We start from the raw sequence: 13,841 nt of genomic DNA, 5'->3' as shown, positions 1-13,841 counted from the left end.
AGAAATGTTGAGTCCCTGGTAATAGCCAGGTGGTAGAGGAGCCTTTGAAAGGCCGGTCCCATGGGAAGTGCAGATATCTGGTTTCAGGTATGGTTAAATTGCAAGCTGCAACCCCTGCAAGAGGTTAAAATGCCCACGACCTACTGACCGTGTGACTTTTATCACTTCCTGCCGGCAGATGCAAAATTGTATTCAAATGGTAGGGATTAATGGAGGACTTAATTGAACAGGAAGTTTTTCAGCCATTCAGATGATGGCTAAAATGATCCATACACTGTTACTTCTGACATCTCTGCCAGAAGTAATCTCTAGCTTTCTGGCTAGTGCAGGTTGCTTTTAGAGTTAACCTGAAAGATTGCAAGAGTTGACGTGTGCACGGTTTTCTGAGGCTCAAGAATTAAATGATCTGTACAATAACTTTTTCTTTTTAATTAAAAAAAAAAAAAGTCACAAATGCAGAGAAAAGGCTGCTTAAAGCGAATCAAGAATTTTCCTTCAGTTGCACAGCTTTGATCTTGCACCTTCTTGAGCTTTAGCAGTTGGTCAAATTACTGGGGAGGGAGCTGCTGATGTGTTTGGTATTATTTGGCATATCGTGCACCATTCAGTCTGAATCTGCAGCCGTTTTGAAGAGGAGCATGGAACAAAGAACAGCACTGAATTTATCAGGAACTAGGGGTTTGGGTAGTGCTGGAGGGCATCGCATGAGTAAGGAAGTGGAAAGCTCTGTCATCTGAACCATGCTGTTTTTGTTTAATGTCTCCTGGTTGGGAACCGGGAAGCAAATAGGTTTTGCAGATGTCCCTCAGATGTCTGAGAATGCTGAAAATGATACTAGAAGACTGTTGAAGTCACACAGTGTGTTGTGCTAAAAGTAGCTTTGACTTTGTGTCATTAAATAGTGGGGAAATGCTCAAGTTTTACAAAAACGGGCAGGCTTTAGCAATCTGTAGGTTCTCTTCCATAAGGGTAGGGAATAATTTTGTAGGGCCAAAACGGCTTTTGGAAAAAAATTATCTGTGGTAGATAACAATGTCCGTTTTACATGCAATCCAGTGCAGATAGAGGGATGATGTTGCAGAGCTGGTGAAGTGCAAGGGCAGACCCCCACTGGCTTTAGACAATACCAGAAAACTAGGATTGCTTCACTCTACTGCAGCAAGTCCAGGCAGCAGGACTTTACCGGTTCTCTGCCGGTAGGTGGAGACCGTGCAAGTGAACTGGGAATTACATCCCCCCAGTATGGAAGGTGCTTGTTAGCAGGGAGTTCACCTTATTTACTTCCAGCACATGGCACAGGATTTAATGTGAAAAAATAATTCTATTTTTGTGGTTTTCTCCTTGGAGGAAAGTCTGTCAGGATGGATTACTTGCTCAGACATCTGCTGGTGATTATTAAAAACAAGCAAATGTGAACAATTTCCTTATTTATTTTTCTTTCTGCTCCTGTGGTTTTGTATGTTAATTTTCTGGCATGAGGTGATGCTCTTCTCTGTGCAACAGCATGGCATAATATGGCAGGCCTAGCCTAAAGTCACTCCTTGGTGATGTGCTTCCTGTAAAACTTGCTGGCAGGGGGTGGTGGGTTTGGCTCAAGCTGAGAAGTAGGGGTCCTGGGTCATGCTACCAGAAAAGAGGGGGAGTCCCCATTTCTGGATTCAGGAACTCAAATCTCCATTTGCTGAGCAGTTCTGTAGGTGTCTGTGCTCAGCTGTGCTTGGTAAGTAGCTTGTAGGGTACTCCAGTGAAGAGAACCAAGCAGCAGATGGAGATGAGAAGTGCTGCAGAAGAGGAATGGCTCCATTGGTGCAGGAGCAGAAGCAAGCTGTGCATAGGGGAGGGAATGTGGGAAGGAGTCAGAACCTGTTTAAGCTGGCCATGCTGCTGAAATAAGTTATCATCAAATGGCAGTCAGTACTGATCCGCATGAAGGTGGTGACTCCCGCTGTAGCATAGTCCCATAGAGTCAACTTGCCTTTTCTAGTATCATAAGCTGTCTCTAGGGAACAGTCTCTGTGGCATGCATATCCCAAAGAACTGCAAGGAAACAGCTGTATGCAGGGCACAGCTCGCTCAAGAATAGACTGCTGCAATACGTTCCCATTTCTTGTCCTTTGTCAGTGAGGATGGTTTTGCATTACTACGCACATTTGTAGCTTGTGTGAGCATATCAGAGCTGGCCCAGCTGACTGCTGTTGGCTGTGGTGGTGAGGATGTCAGCAGTAACCAGGACTTTGGGAGGAGCATTTGTGGGACCCACAGTGAAGCATCTGCAGTGGTGGTGTTAGCTTCCCATGTGGACTGATGAATTTGAAGGCTTAGCCTGGGTGGCTTTTTGCAACCTGCAGCATGGTTGCAGTGTAGACATAGCTGGATTGCAAACCGTAGCAGTCAAAGGTTAACATACCTGTGCTCATGTTCTTAGACTAGAATGAAGATACTCCAAAATGGGAATTTTTAAAAACTATTGCAGGACAAAGGAAGGGTGGCACCACCTGTCTTCAGTATTCAGAAGGATCTCTTCTGCCATCTATTGCCATGTACAGCTCACCACATGCCTCTATGGAGGAGAAAAAATTCCTGTCCAATCTCAGGTGGGACAACCCTGGAGAAAGTGGATTTCAAAGAGCCATTGTCTTGCTGAAATAGGTTGTCCAGATACTACACTTACAGAGGAATAAGTCTCTGGACCTGGATTTATGGACAGTCTGTAGGACAGTTGATATAGTGTGATCTGATAACAAAGGCAGCTAACTGTAGAAAAACAGCTTCTTGGGGGCTTCGTTTATCTGCCATATCCTCATTTGGTCCTGCTCCCACTGCCACTTCTCCCTGGGCAGCAGCTGATTAAAAAAAAAAGTCCTGTACTTGCCACAGCCACTGGCACATGGCATGCATGGAAACCTTTGAGTATTTGGTGGTAAATAATGTACTTAAATCTAAATCAATCTTTCTTCAGCTGCTGGAGTCTGAATCATGGAATCCTAGAATACAAGCTTGGAAGGGACCTCAGGGATCATCTGGTCCAACCTTAGTTGGGAAAGCATGACCTAGACTAGGCGACCCAGCACCCTGTCCAGTGTTGGGAAATCCCCCACTTCCCATTATTGGAATAATGGGAAGATTATTCCAATGGCTGATTGTTCTCATTGTGGAAAATTTGCATCCAAGGAGAATCTCCCTGGGAGTTACTTGTGCCCATACCCCTGTTTTCTCCATGTGTACTCCTTGTAAAAAGAGAGTTTCCTTTGTCTTTGTTGAGATGCTTGAAGGTAGATAAGGGTTTGTAATTGTATTGTGCTGGAGTTGTGCCTTGGTAATTCGGGGTCCTGTTTTGCTTTGAGCATGACAAGAGAGCTTGCAACCCAGGGCTGCAGTGACACAAATAAGCATGGACTGTTCGTGCATCAGATCCCTCTAAAACCAGTTGCAGCAGTAGGATGAGAGGAGATCCATGCTCCTGGGGAAGGACTGCAAGCTTGACTGATTACACTTTTGCTTTTTTGTGTTGTTTCTTGTTCCTGTTTGCTTCTGTATATCTTGAGGTTTGTGGAGGGGACTCAGGTTCACACTGGAAAATCCTACTGTTGCATCAGGGTAGCAGCAAAATTCTCTGACCACTATAGATGTTGTAAGATTTTTATCTTAATTTTTATTAGGGGCATCTAGTACCCAGTGTGATTCATCCCCCTTGAGGTTATCTAGACCACTGAAACACCTCAACTGCCTGGATCCATAGGTGAAATCTGAATGCAGGTTTAGTTTTCTGCCGCTTCTTCTATATCATCTAGTATGGGCCTCAGTCTAGCAGGCAAGGTCTATGTCCCTGTGTCATTGTGGCCACTTGTATATGTGAGGTGGAGTATATACAAGGCTGACTTGTCCACTTCCTCCACAGTTAACGTGGTTGGGGAGTGATAAACAGTGTCCACCAGCCTTTACGAAATCTCATTTGACCAAGGCTGTCATGTACATGGTTTTAACAGCCAGCTATTTCATTTAGTGGGTATAGTATCTCTGCTAAGCTGCATGAAGTGAGGTGGTTTTGGAGACTGCAAATTCCTGACCATGCTCACTTTATGTGATCAGTGAGCATAGTCAGGAAAAATAGGTGACCCCAAATTAATGATAATTTGAACAGTTCTTAGCAAACAAGTTTTAGTTGCAAGCTTTACTTTGAACTTTAAGCATTAAGCTATGGATTAGCTCAATTATCATTCATTAAATGTCATTCCCAAGCACCTTTCCATTATTAGCAGGAGAGAAGATTCTCAGAAACCAACTGTTTCCCATTTAAACAAACACAAGCAAAAAAGCCCATTTCCAAAAAGGAAAATGTGCATCCATTCATTGTGGCTAAAGTTTTAGAGCAAGAAGTGTTATTTATGGAAATGTACGCTGTTAGGCTCAACAATCAAGAGCTGAATGAAATGGGTTTAGTATTTTACTTTCATTTGTTCACTGGAGAGTTCAAGGCTGGTTTACAATTGTGTCATTAATTTAGGCTATATTTTAAATTTTTGGACCACAAGAGGTAAAAAAGATTGAGTGAATGAAGAGCTCGATAAAAATAACTTCTGAAAATGGATGCATTCAACTGTACTGGAATATTTTATTTACTGAAAGTTAACCCAGAATCTTCTAATCAGATGACAGGATTAAGAATTAAACTCTTAACTGCTAATACAAGTCTAGGTTGTGACTTGGGTTACATGAGCTTGCAAATTGCAAGTCCTTTTGAAGGAGTCATGAGGGACCACATGCTTTGCACTGGTGTCCTACACTAGGTGTCTGCATGGATGAGAGTGACCAGGTCTCTTACGCTCTAGTTCCTTCCTGGTACAATCAGGTGCAGAGGCACAGATAATGATTGAATCTCGCTTTCCTCTGCTGCACATTTGATATCAGTCACGACCAAGCTGGCATATTGTTGAATTAGGCAACAGATACCATTGATACAGAAAATACTACCCCAGTAACTTAGGGGATGTGGGAGAGGAAATGCAGTTAAAATGACTCCTTTGTGTGCTTGCTTTCTGCTGTTGGTGTGATGCTGTTTCTTCACCTGGCACTGTATCTTGGGACACAGTGGTTGCAGTGATGTGTGAACAGATACAGATAGAAGCTTTGCCTAATACTACCAGAGCTAACACTTGCATTCAAGTGTGTCCCAGGGAGAGCCAACAAGATCTCCTTGTATTCTGAGGGCAACTTTTGTCATGTCCTCTCCCCTCCCCCCCCCCTTTTTTTTTCTGCTTATCCAAGTAATATTTACCCTCATGGTTGGGGAAAAAAAAGTTTGTTTCATTTAAGTTTTGTCAGTGTTGACATAACTTGTTGATTTGAATTTTTGAGCCCTGTTCTTATGAAGTGGTGATCCTCTAGAAAGTTACCATTTGGAATGAATGTCTTTGGCTTGTTCTCAGGAGTGAAAGGGTGAGATGTAACTTAGCCATGCTTCCCACTGGCACACGTGGTAGTGATAAGGATTTCCCAGTTGTCCTGGGAAAAATACTTTCAGTACCAAGTTTTGCGTGCTCACCTTAGGCCTGCCTAGAAGTGCCTGTCACATGCTTGGTTTTGTTTGAGGTGGAAATTGCATGCTCGATAATCATCTGATCTCCAGCAGACACCTGGCTATTAAAACCCAAATGACTTTTTGTTGTGGTGGGCTTTTTTCTTTTTTCTTTTTTTTCTTTTAACAAGGGCAGAACGTAACTACAGTGTATTGCTTTCAGATACATTTACCTTAATAAGCAAAGCTGCACACCCAAATGAATCTTTGCATACTGGCACGTTGTGCGCTAGACTGAGTGTCATGTTGCACAGTGCAATTAAACCTTATGTGTAAATTGTATGTTGGCTCTCATGAGAACAAAAGATGGTGTACTTCAGACGTGATCTAGATCAGGGGTAAACAAAACTTGGAGATAACTACTTCACCAAGCCAGCAAAATGTCATAATAAGGAAATTAATAACCCAGGTACACGGCAGAGGGGAAATTAGAACGATATTAGCACAGCATATTCAGCACAAAAGCAAAATTCAGTGTGGTAGAGTGCCTGTCTGTGCCAGAGCTTTCCCTGTAATGGGTGCTAGCAGCTCATGAAAGGGCAGCCATAGTGCTCGACTGTGACTGTGTGCAGCTGTATGGGACGGTCAGGTTGAAACAGCAATATGGGAAGTCCCACAGAACTTAGCTCAGCTATATCCATGCAGGGTCAAGTGCTCCATGTATACAGTGCACTGAATTTCTGCTGCCCAGATTGAGAGGCTTAATGGAGATGTGGGAATTGCAAAGCCTAAGTGAGCAACAAGAAGAAAGCTGAACTTTCCCTGTTTAAAGATGTGTTTTGGTAGGGGATGGTTCCTCAAAAGCTAGCCTTAGGTCAGGCTGTAAACAATTCTGTATTCATAACTGTCTGCTCAGTGTTTGGTGAAAACTATTACCTGCTCATCAGCACTGATTAGTAGTAGCGATTTTAATGTGATTAAATAGCTACAAATACTTACATTGCAGTTCCTCAGGAGGAGAAGCAACAAAAGCAAAGTATTCAGATACCAATACTGCTTTTAGAAAGACAGACATAGATTCATAGAATTACAGAATGGTTTGTGTTGGAAGTGACCTTCCAACCCCCCCTGCCATGGGCAGGGTCACCTTCCACTTGACCAGGTTGTTCAAAAGACCCATCCAACCTGGCCTTGAATACTTCCTTTGCTTTAGCTTGCAGACTGCTCATGAGCAGCTCAGAAAGTGAAAAACATACTGCATTGAAAGGGAAATTCAAATTAATCATGAAACTGTGTCAGTCAAGCAGCTTCTTAAGGTACGGTTCTGATAGAGTTTGGAAATCTAACTCTAGTGGTGCTGTCAGAAAGAAAAAGGACATTAACATCAGACTACAGAAAAGCAGGAAACAATGAAGCCAAAAATGAAGTTCAAACAGTAAGTGAAAGGTTGTGAGACCAAACAGCAAGCAAATATTGTACTACATAACAAGCAGGAAGTTTTGTTATAACCTGCAGGTTGCTGGAGATCAGAGAACATTTGAAAAACAGGTTTTTTTGCAAATCTCTTTCCAGTTGAGATGCTTAAGCATGAGGACAGCCTTTCAACCCCAGAATTTACTATAAGTAGATTAGTATCAATACATATATATTATCAATTCAATTGTGCTTATTGTTCTTTGTGTGTGTTTTATAGTACTTCAGCTTTGCTTTTGCTTAGGAGTTAGGGAGTAATAAACTGAAAATAGTCAGATTTTTGTACTGATGTACAACTGAATCTTGCATACTGATAATTTAACATGTGGTTTGTAGCTAGTGCGGCAGGCACTGTTATCTAGAGTATTAACATTTACTAAATTTAACACAGACTGGTATTACTAGCCTGAGCTTTGCTTTGCAAGCAGAAGACCACCTCTGTATAGTAGGTATTTTCTTCCTAAACATATCCTTTTCTGCAAGCTAAAGGAGTGGTGCTAGGATATTCTATTTTAAAAGATGTTCCTGAAGTATTTTTAGCTAACACAAATTGTATTGTTTTGGTTATAAAGAATGCAATTTGCTTAATATATTCAATTAAAAATAAATTCCAGTCTAGAAAAGCTTCAAAAAGTGTATCTTGCATTGAAAGAAATGTAGTCTAGCCTGTTCATTTATACATTTGGGATATTTTTGTTGTGGAGTTTTAGTCTCTGGCCTGTAATTTGCTGTCTCAGACCTGAATAGTCAGTTCAGTAGAAGAGAAACGTTCCAAAACAGTAGAGGTGAGGCTTCTCAGGCTGAGGCTTTTTTGAACTTCATGTCATAGATAGGTGTTTAAAGTCTTTCAAAAGCAGTAGAAGGAAAATAACATTCTGTTGGGAAAAGGTGAATTAGTATTTAGTTTTAAACAGTCTGGATATTTCTGCCTGTGTATTGAGTGTTTACATGATGTTTAGATGTGGTATTATTTTGAATTCTTCCCTCATCCTTTTCCTTCTTGCAAAGTTTGCGTATTTGCAAGTCTTACATAGCGCGTACCCTTTTGGTGAGGACAGAGCAAGCAATTTATTTTGAGGACACGAAAGGGATTTTTGTTGTTCTTTTTGGCACCTGTGCCAGTCTGTCTTCTGTTGCCAAATGCATGCTAAATAAGTCATTCCAGCAGAAACTGTTGCATTAACAAGCAAAGAATGAAGCCACACTGGTGGCATTATGTGTCTATAGAATCATTTAGGTTGGAAAAGACCTTTAAGATTGTTGAGTCCAACCGTTAACCCAGTACTGCCAAGTTCACCACTAAACCATGTACCTAAGTGCCACATCTACATTTCTTTTAAATACCTCCGGGGATGGTGACTTGACCACTTCCCTCGGCAGCCTGTTCCAAGGCTTGACAACCCTTTTGGTGAAGAAATAGTTGCTAATATTCACTCTAAATCTCCCCTGGCTCAACTTGATGCCATTTCCTCTTCTCCCTATCACTTGTTACTTGGGACAAGAGACCAACCCCTGTCCTCACTACAACCTCCTTTCAGGTAGTTGTAGAGAGCGATAAGGTCCCCCCTGAGCCTTCTCTTCTCCAGACTAAACAACTCCAGTTCCCTCAGCTGCTCTTCATAAGACTTGTACTCTGCACTCTTTATAAGCTTTGTGGCCCTTCTTTGGACCTGCTCCACCATCTCAATTTCTTTCTTGTAGTGAGAGGCCCAAAACTGAACACTGGATTTGAGGTGCTCTTCTCCCCATTGCATGGGGCTGTCGTGACCCAAGTGCAGGGCCTGGCATTGCGCCTTGTTCTACCACATACAACTGGCCTCAGCCCATTGATCCAGCCTGCACAGATCTCTCTATGGAACCTTTCTACCCTCCAGCAGATCAACACTTCTGCCGTCTGCAAATTTACTGAGGGTGCACTCGATCATTGGTGAAGAAACTAAACAGAACTGTCCCCAATACTGAGCACTGGGGAGCACCACATGAACAGTCACCAACTGGATTTAACTCCATTCACCACCACTCTTTGGACCTGGCCATCCAACCAGTTTTTTACCCAAACAGTAACACCTGCCCAAGCCATGAGCAGCCAGTTTCTCCAGGAGAATGCTGTGGGAAATGGTGTCAAAGGCTTTACTAAAGTCTTGGTATACAACTTCCTTCACACAAAATGTTTTTCTGAGCACTGATCACTTGCTTACCTATTCTGCCTTGCTCAAAAAGGGTGCGTGAGTACAGCGGGCTGCTATGCTTCATCTGATGTAACTGTAGTGAAGGGGGCATACCTCCTTTTTTGGCAGCAGCTTCACACTTATATTGGATTAAGTGTAATGTGAAACCTACCCGAAATAATTGGTTTTATGCTTCTAGCAGTTTTCATGGGGACGTACAAGGTTATTAAGATGCATACGCTCCTTCACAAGGGAACAGTTTTAAGTTGTTGCCCATGTTTTGAAAGGTATATGTTTTTCCTTTGCTTGCCCACTTTTGAAACTGGTCATTTTTACACAGATCTGGAGCAAAGGCAGCTTAAAATTTTGTTTGGCTTTTTTTTTCCTAATCTTGATGCCTCATCCCAGTGTATTGTAGCTGCAGAATAGCTTGGTTGGTTTGCTCATGGCTCACTCTGGTACACCCTTAGGCATTGAAGTAGAAGCCATGCAAAAGGCAGTAGTTTTTGCAGAAACTAGAGGAACCTGCAGTCACAAAAGAATGCCCTCGTTTACTAGCGCTCATAAATTGAATGGGTGATGTGTATGCCCTGTAACTGCTCAGGTTTTTCATAAAAAATGGGTGTTTCATAAGGAGCAGGCCTGTTTTGGTGGCACTGAGCTCAAACCCAGCAGGAGGAAGTAGAGCAAACATCCACAGAGGTGTGAGAGAAGCATCTCGGACACATCTGACCGTACAGCAACAAGTTCTTCTCAGCCTCCCTCGGGAAGCTGCAGAAGTTCATGGTTGTAGCCTGGAGTTGGCTGAAGGGAAGATACGGAGTTTTCACTGTCCTTGCTGAAAGGAAGGGCCTCCATCCACCCTGTAGTGGGTAGAGAAGAGCTGGTGATGTGGACAGGCCATGCCAGGGTGCGTGCCCTGCAGGAAGCGGGCAAGCAGAGTGAGAAAGGAAGGATGGTTACCAGAGAGTGTATTTTCAAAGACAGATTGATCCAAAAGCTCTTTCAACTCACTAATTCATTCAAGTCATTCCCTAATCCTCTTTCAGTGCTCTAGAGACCAATAATAAGGATGCTGCAAGCAGCCCTGGCCAGTCCTTGCTGCAAAGGGTTAATTTTGAACCGTGAAACAGGCTTAATCTTTACTTTTGGGGGGGTGGCTGTAGAGTCCTTCCCTGTGCTTATCTTTGATCACATGAGATTACAGCACATAGTTTCAGAGATGTGGAGAGTGGATAAGTGTATGTTTTTAACAGCCCAGCTGAGGAAGCACACAGATAGGGAAAAATGGCTGTGTAGATGAGAGCAGCAGGCAGGGCTGCTTGCTAACCTTCATAGTCTGGGCTTTGGCAAGACATCGTATATTTTGTGCAGAACAGAAGCCAACACAAAGCATTTTTCTCCGGCCGCATGTGTGGTTTTGGTGATAGAAATGTAGTTGGTTGAAATTAAAATCCCATTCATCCTGTGCAGGAGTCCTCAATCTGCTTGAAGGAATAGGGATTTGCAAGGCAATCTTGAGTAATTTTGGGGATATGCAGGCAGACCTGTACAAGACCTTAATTCTGGAAAGTTAATTGTTCATAGATACGAAGAAATACATGTCCAACAGTCTTTTAGTTCAAGTTTAAAAATTACAAGCACCATGATAAAAACAAACACCATGTTATATTTGCCATTAAGGAGGTGAAAATAAGCAGTGAGAGTGGCTGGTGGGTTTTGTTGTTTGGGGAGGTGGGTGTTGGGTAGTGAGGACATGGACAATTTTATGCAGAGTTCAGGGAGAAAATTGCTGAATGTTACTTTTGTTCTCTGTTGTCATTAGGGGATGTTTGTATACATATACCAGCACTCCTGGAATTTTCTTTTTTTTTTCTCCCGTTTTAGCCACAAAAATGCAAAATTTTAAAATACAGTAACAAACCTTTACCCAACTATTTAATTTTAGTATCTGCAAGAAAGAAGAGGTTTCTCAATTGCGTGTTTCATCCACTCTTGAGGTATAACTGTGCTTCCCTTGAGTCACAACAGCAAAGCCTGCCGTGGTGTGACAAGACCTGGTTTTTCCTTCAGTCTTATTTGATACATGTTTCAGTTTGACATTATGTAAATAGTCTGCTATTAGGGAAGAAAATGACATAAAATTGCATCCTTTCTCAATGAGGTTTTAAGTTCTTTCAGTTGCTTCTCTGCTTTTTGAGGCTGTAATAAAGATCATAATTAGAATCCCAGTTGCTTAAGTGAGAAATTAGCATGTTCATAAATGCTGAGCCGAGCCAGGTTCCCAGCGAGACCCCCTCCGGGTATCTGTCCTGCCCCAAAGCGCTTTCCCTAATACCAATTTGTGTTCTAGACATATTAAAGAAAATCATATTCATTGCCACCTAGCAGTTAATCAGAGTCTTCAGATAGGCTTGAAATGGTTTGCTGCCTGAGTGCCAAAACCACCTGCATCTGTTCATTCCCTACAGCTGTACCCAGGCATGGTCTTAAACTTATCAGTCTGTCACTCAGTACCAGGACTGAGACAAATTCACTCCATGCATGTTCTTCATTCTTACAAATTCACCACAAATACTACTTAACCCCACTCTGGCCCTCCTTGCTTACAGTATTGTAGGCTGTGGCCAAGGGAACAAAAATGTGGCTTTTACATGCTGTTTTCCCCGTCAAAAATATCTTTCCCTTTTTCCCTAAAGGTTTCAATTTGTTTTTGTACAACTAGACACTAACATACATACCTTCTCTATTAATATATATCTTAGAATGTAAATAAGATTCTAGCAGATTGGAATAAATTAAATCCTTAATGGGGCTAAAATAAACCTAATTTGTAAATTAATTAAAAACAAGAAGCAAAGAACACTAACACTTAAAAAAAAATAGACATTTTCATGGTGCAAAATACAGATTAAATTTCCAAATAAGTGAATGGTAAACTGTAATTGTATGATACACAAGAAAATACTTGGAACATATGAAATAGTAGTCACAGATTTTATAGTCAAGATGTTCCCTTTCTGGCTTTCCAAATTGTCGCGTAAGATACCAAAGGGTGAAGCAAATAAAATACTGTCTTTGCAATTGACCTGGGTAGGGATTTGGTATTGGTGGGAGATGGATTCAAATCTCTCTCTTCCCTCCACCCCTCCCCCTTTTTAAATTTTGTTTTAATTTTAAATGGTGGTTTTCTTATGTTCTGATGTCTCTTCTGCAAGTTTTGCCTAACATGCTTCTGATATGCTCTTGTTTCCACAGGCCAAGGCTGCAAGCACAAAGGAAATTTGCTCAGTCCCAGCCAAACAGCCCCAGCACAACTCCAATAAAGATAGCGGAGCCGTTGTTACCCCCTCCTGCCACTCAGATTTCTGACCTCTCCAAAAGGAAGCCCAAGACAGAAGATTTTCTCACTTTCCTCTGTCTTCGAGGTAGGAGTCTTGTAGCAGCCTAGGGGGACAGTCTCATTCAAAGCACGAGCCGTAGCACTGTACACCAAGCAGCAGCTAGACAAATGTACTCTACTACACTTGAATATATTGTGTGCGTTTCAGCTCTCAGCAATTTGACCGTATCTGCAGCAGGAGCATTCAAGTTCATGGTTGTAAAGATCATAAAATGAGGCTGGTAATAGCGCAAAGGGAAATTTATGCTCAGCGCTCTGTTATCCTGAATGGGTTTTTGTCTAGCTCTCTTCAGCCCTCCCCATCCTCCTTTGTTTTGTCTGACTATAAACTGCAGAAGTGCTTAACTTGCCTGAGTACTTGTTCCTGCAAAAGGAGAAATCTGGTTGGAAATTCCCCTTCTCTACCTACTCAGTGTCCTTTATTGTTCAGTCTGAGTAAGGCTTTTCATCTGGTAGTGGATGGAGGGGTTGCCATTGTTCTTAGCTGCCCCAGGAGGGATTGCTCTCAGGGTGATAATTAAAACAGGTGAGCTCCTCTGCTCTGCAGTGCAGATGAGGCATCTGAAGTTGTGCAGCAAGAAACCTGAATTATCTCACAGTAGCAGGTGCCCAAGCCTGGATGGAGCTGTATGGTGCGTGTCTGGGATCACAGGAGCGTGTCTGTGAGCCTGCATGTCAGACTTGGGAACCTTGGTGTGTGGTATAGCTGACTGTCCAGATTAAGCTAAAGACGACCTTGCATAAGTGGTCTTTTTTCTTGGGGCTTTCCATGGCCCTGTGTCCCAAGTTATGTATTGAAGATCATGTCTTTCAGTTTAACATCCCAATTGTTGTATTAGCTCTCGTGGTATGTTTCTCTTTCAGCAGGTGCCCCCCATAGCCCTCTCTGCTAGTCACTGCTTCATCCTTGATGTGCTGCAACAATGCCTCTTATGGTTATTTTGTCCCATTTCTTGCTGAAAGGGTGTGCATTTGTTACAGAGAGGCCTTGCCTGCAAAAGTCTTACCTAGTGGGTTGAGTCCTTCAAAGCTTGTGTTTGAGTTCGCTTTTCCAGTTCTGAGATCTCTGTTGCATCTGTCAGCAGTGGTCAACACCATCCACAGCTTCCTATTGAGCCTTTCTCACCATAATACAGTGTGGTTTGATTTCTTTTTTCTTCTTTTCAGTGAGATTTTAGGCTGTGGTAGCTCTAGACTTGTTTCTAATTTATCTGTCTTGACTCTGGTCCAATATGGAACCTCCATCCTGTTGGGACGTCTGCTAAAGCGGGTGGGTGGTGGG

General features: G+C 42.4%; 1 long non-coding RNA gene across 1 annotated transcript in view; it reads left to right on the top strand.

Moving 5' to 3' along the window:
* LOC104404087 overlaps positions 1–12,586 on the top strand; it is a 64,651-nt gene extending 52,065 nt beyond the window's left edge. The window contains exon 3 of the long non-coding RNA XR_719903.1: positions 12,415–12,586. This is a non-coding gene — a long non-coding RNA (uncharacterized LOC104404087). The remainder of the gene's footprint in view (positions 1–12,414) is intronic.
* The last annotated feature ends 1,255 nt before the right edge of the window (positions 12,587–13,841 follow it).

This window comes from Nestor notabilis, unplaced genomic scaffold (genome assembly GCF_000696875.1).
Source record: "Nestor notabilis isolate BGI_N333 unplaced genomic scaffold, ASM69687v1 scaffold2314, whole genome shotgun sequence".
In the NCBI taxonomy this organism is placed as follows: Eukaryota; Metazoa; Chordata; class Aves; order Psittaciformes; family Psittacidae; genus Nestor; species Nestor notabilis.
Note: the sequence above shows the minus strand (reverse complement) of the source record. Positions and strands in the feature narration are given on the sequence as shown.